Here is a 5,736-nt window from a genome sequence, read left to right on the forward strand (position 1 = left end):
GGAGTCAATGAGTATTACACTGGGGGCGGCCCAAGTGAGCAGAAGACAATGTGTTAAATAGAGGATGCGACCTAAGGGCGCCGACCCTGAATATTATTTGATGGATGTGATAAACTGTTGATTATGAACGTGAATATTGTGTTATGGATATGATTGGTTGACTGTCTGGATGACAAATTGTTAATATGCTGAGTGTTATCACTGATTGGATAAATGTTATGAATTGTCTAGTTCCTAGTTGTGCATTGTGGAATATTTGACTAATGATGTTGATCTTGCTATGATATCATGATTTCTTGCTGGGCCTCGGCTCACGGGTGCTACGTGGTGTAGGTAAAGGCAATGGTATGCTGAATCAACCATGAGTTGGAGAGCTCTGGGGGAGAGGTGTACATTGTCAGCTGCTCGGCCGCCACGGTCGAGGAATTGTACAGGGACGGAAACCTAAAATGTATATTTTTCCATTAGAGTGGCTTGAATTGCTTATAACCTTCAGAATTTGCTGTAACTAAGTCATTTAAACCCTATTTTAGGTTGCCATGTATTAAACTGTCATTTTTAATGAAAATTGTAACGTCCTACGTTTTCGAGTACCTTTAAACGACTCGGGTCGGGATTTTTCCCCCGGGTTAAGAATATTATTTTAAATAATATTATATTTTGTTTGTAGTATTCCATGAGTTATTGCTAGCCAAAATATGAATTTTGTAATTTTAAAAGTCAAGATAAGACTTTCGGTCCTGGACCGACACAAAAACCCTGATCGGGTAAAAATCTCGGAAAATAAAATGAAAAATCATGGCAATTATATTTTGGGCATAAAATACATTCGTAAAAGTTAAAGTTTGGTCAAAAATAATAAACCTAAAAGAAAATGGAAATTTTAAGGCATTTTGTGGTAAATGCCTAATTTTGCCGAAATGGGGAATTTTATTCCATGAATGGACCTTAGGTTAAATTTTATTTTGTGGTTAATTAAATTAAATATGAGAGACATTTAATTTAATTAATTAATAGTAAGTTTGGTAATTAAAACTTAATGAAAGTGAAAAAGGTGTAGAAAGTCAAATTGAGTTTTTCTTCTTATGAAATAATTGTTCACCATTAAAATATATATATATATATAAAACATAGAAAAAAATGAAATGGTGGCCGGCCATGTGACTCTTTTTAATGGTGTGAACAAAAAAAAAATAATTGAGTTTAAATCTCATTTAATTAAAGGTTAGGGATAAAAGCAAGTGGGTAAAACACTTGAGTGTTTTTAGGGTAAATTAGATAGTATATAACTCTTCCAACCCTCCCCAACCGACCACACCACCCTCTCTCATTCACTATCATCTTTTTTGAAGACCTCTCAAAGTGTTCTCTCAATATTCAACCTCAAGAACACCAAGGAAAACCTTGGAGGCTAAGTCTTGGTCTAGGAAGTATTTTCCCTAAGGTAAAGCTTCACTAATCTAGGCTTTTGTAAAGTTTTAAGCTTAGAGTTTCAAATAGCTAATTAACTATGTTGTTGGGGGAATTTGGTTAGGGTTTTTGAAAGGTTTTGGAGGAGCCAAAGCTAATAGGAAGGTCCAAACCTTAAGCAAGAACACCAAAGAGGTAAAAAGTTTACTTTTGATGATTTTTGTTGTAGGGTTTTTAGTTTTAAGCATTATTTTGTATATTTAATGCTTAAAGTTTCTTGTTGGTGATGTAATAAGGTTATGGTAGTTGTTTAATAATTTTTATGATGCATGTGTATTGATTTTTGAAAATGGGAACCAAAACCCCCAAGGGTTTTGTAGGATACCCTAAAACAAAACATGTTTTAAGCTGTGACTTCCAAGGGGTCAAGCAGCCACTGTATATTGTTTTTGTAATATTAAATTGTACTGTGATGTTGTTGAGATTGAGTACATAAAATTGAGCTTTTGAAACACTAAAATATGTTTAGAAATGAGTAAGTTATGCTATTTCAAAGTTTAGGTAAAAAACTGTTTTTTTCATATTCTTATTTTCGGAACCAAGTTTGGACAGCCACTGTATAGGGCAAATGAACCCATTTTTTTCTAAAATTTTGTGGACATATTTCTGGCATAACCTATTATTCCACTGTAAAATTTGGTAAGAAAATATTGAACGGTTTGAAAGTTATTAACTGTCAAAGTTTGGAAAAAATAAGGACTTGAAAATAAGGTCATTTTTACCTCATTGTTGGAAAATGATTTCACCAATCAAAAATGCTCATTTTGACCTAATATTTTACAAAGACCTAAATGGGATAACAAAAATGGAATTGGGAAATTTTGGTAACAATTGGGTAAGTAAATTTCAAGTTATGAACTAACGAAGTATGTAGTTAAAAATGTGAAAAATAGGTTTTTCACACTTAGTGTAAAAATGAGATTTTGGAACATAAGGTAAAAAGTAAAATTTTGCTTATTTCAAGATATAAATTGGTAAGTCTTGAAATCATATTTTCACTAAAATTACCCCTTTGAGTTTAAATGAATTATTTTTATTAAGGAGTTTTTATTCTTTTTAAAAATAAGAGATTTAATTTATTAATAGTTAATAAATTAAAAGAGGGTTTAAAACCCTATATTTTGAGAAAATAATTAAATGAATTATTTTTCTAGCAAGTAAAAATTGATTAATTGCTTTTGGAAAATTAATTAGTCCAGATGAGAAATTTATAACGGTTTTCCTAATTAAGACAAATTAGGAAATTTTCTTAAATCGGTTTTTAGATATTAAAACCTTAAGAAAACTAAAAGGAAAATTTAAAGAGTTTATTTTCTTTAAAAATAATTAAGGAATTTATTTGTATTTTCTGGATGTAATACCGGCTAAAGTCTTACATATTTTAACTGACTAGTCGAAAGTGCGGGTTAATAGCGATACCTTGAAAGAATAAGATTTTTAGCGGGTTGTGGGGAAATACCATTGTGATACCCGAGCCTAGGTATCGAGACCTTAGGATAGGTCTCCCCGAGACTTAGGGTTTAGTCTCGAATATTTTGTATGACTTTCCTTAATAGGTTTAAAACCAAATAAGGATTATAAATCCTTACAAATGACTTTTATTAAAATGACCAAACTGCCCAAAGTAATAATAATGAATTATGAGTGCCATAATTAATCCGAGTATACTGTATGGATAACTACAGTATTGGCTAAGCGTAACTGGACTGAACGTTGGAGGGTGAAAACTTGATGAGCGCTAAGGACTCCAAGTAAGTCAACTTATATTGTATGGCTGCAACATGAAATGATTATTGTCTTGTATGTTAGTATAGGGATACATGCACATATATAGGCTGTCATAGAAAGTTTCTTAGAGACGTTAGTCTAGTGAGTGCTGATTTAGAAAATATGAACGGTAGAAGTCCGTCATATCCTAGACGGTTGATCCCCGTCACACTGCTTGATTTTATTTATGTCCGGTTCATTACCGCGATGAGTGGCCATGAGATGAGGATAAGCTGGTTAAACCTAGGGGCGCCAAGATAAATGGGACCTAGGGGCCCTCATGCTTACTTAATCATTGGACGGTTAGAATCCGAGCAAGTGCTCTGATAAGTTATTCCCGGATAGCAGCCGTGAATATTGGCCATTCAGTGAGAGTGCCTAGAGATACTAGGGGTTGCCAAGATTGAGTGAGGCTGAACACCCTAGGCGCAACTGCTCACCAGCACCACTGATTAACATAGAAGTCTCCGTAAAACCGTGTAAATTGGATTACACTCTTGAATAAGTAGCGATGCCCTAGGTAACACGATAGTTACCCTTGATGAGAATATTTATTGGCTAGATCTTAGTGTGGGGACTCGGTTCTCTTTTACATATTTGCAATTATGTTGGAGGGCGCGTTACGCATGAATTGTTGGAAATTGTCGAGCGTTGGTCTCGAATCATATTGTGATATAATTTATCTGCTTGCTCTGGGATTTTCTGAGTGCAGGGATATAATTGTTGATAAGATATAGTTGTGATATAATGTATCTGCTTGCTCTGGGATTTTCTGAGTGCAGGGATATAATTGCTTATAAGAATTAGTTGTGATATAATATATCTGCTTGTTCTGGGATTTTTTCTGAGTGCAAGATTTTATCTAGTTATGAATTAATTTATCATTGGTTATCAGGCATGACCATAAGTTTGCCAGGACGCTTTAGCGTTCTTGAAATTGATTGTGTAGGGTCCGGAACCCTAATTCTCTATATGCTTTGTTTGAAAGTCGATCTTACTAAGCGTTTTCACTTACCTAGTTGTTTCATGTTGTAGGTAAGTGCAAGGGCAAGGCAGAGCGGTGAGCGCTGGAGTCTTCATTGCAAATGTACATGTGGACCGACCTTTTGGGAAGCCGTTTTATTTTTGGAAATGTTGTGTAATTTTCCTAAACAAGGCTCACTCTACTCTTTATAAAATATGTTGTAACTAAATGTTAAGTATGGTCATACGACTTTTTTAAAAGTTTTTTTTTATGGGTTTTTGAGACATTTTGTTAAATGAAAACATTTATATTTCCGCATTATCGAGTCTTGAAAATCCGGGTCGTTACAAAAATAGTCTGTTTGTAACCAAAATCTTTTATTCCTGATCCGTTGATGACGTTGGATTCACATTTTGTCTAAATGACTTGATTAGCAAGTCTTGCACTATTTAAAACACACAGTGTAATGTTCTTGGATATCCAGGGCGTTACAAGAACTTTATATGTTTATATGATATGTTATAATTATCTTATTTTATGTGACCTTATGTTTACATTATGTATAGTATGATGTTAGACCTTGGGCATATGACTTGTCTAGCTAGCAAGCCCCAATAATTTATGGGCATATGACTTGCTTGGCTAGCAAGCCCCACAATTCTAATTGGCATATGACTTGCTTAGTTAACAAACCCCAAGTAGTATAATGGCCATTGTAGTATTATATGACATATGTTTATAGTATATGTGTAACGCCCTGGTTACCCCAAGACCGTTACGGTGAACGAAGAACCATAAATTTAACTCGCTGCCCGAGTCCTTTGGTTAAAAGCGTGCTTCTAGGTGTTATTAACATGTAAAGGTGGAAAACCAACCAAAAGGAAATGATATATTTTATTTAAAACATAAAACTGTTCATGGGCCCATAAAAACGTTTACAAGTTATTTACAACTCAAAATGGTCATTACTGTTCAAATTTACAACCCGCCGACCTAAGTGGCAAAAATATGGTAAACCCCTAGTTCCTTTGAGAACTCCTTGGCCGTGGTGGTCAAGCAGCCGCATATGTACACAGCATCACCTAAGCTCTCCACTCAAGGTTGGGTGAGATTTTCTTTACCTTTACCTGCACCACATAGCACCCATGAGCCAAAGCCCAACAAGAAAACACAATATAGCATGAATATAATATCAACAATGATCGTAATAATCATTCAGGACTTTCAGTCCAAAATAGATGAGTGACAGTCGCAAAAGTCACTAAGATGGGTTCTATTCCCATTAGCCATGTGACGATAGGGTCACCGGGGCCTTACAAATAAGTGATCCTTTCACTAGCTTAAACAGGATAGGTGCTTGATGACTAGTCACCAACATAACCTACCTCATGACCATAGAGTCACAACCATGGGATTCCGCTCCCTAGCCATGTGACAAGCTGTCACCTAGGCCTTTGGCCCTAGCTCTGAGTAACTAGTCCTAGACTAGTCAAGCGCTTAGAAGTTTCATCAAACTTAGGGTTGGTCCAGCATTA

This window comes from Humulus lupulus, chromosome 2, assembly GCF_963169125.1.
Source record: "Humulus lupulus chromosome 2, drHumLupu1.1, whole genome shotgun sequence".
In the NCBI taxonomy this organism is placed as follows: domain Eukaryota; kingdom Viridiplantae; phylum Streptophyta; class Magnoliopsida; order Rosales; family Cannabaceae; genus Humulus; species Humulus lupulus.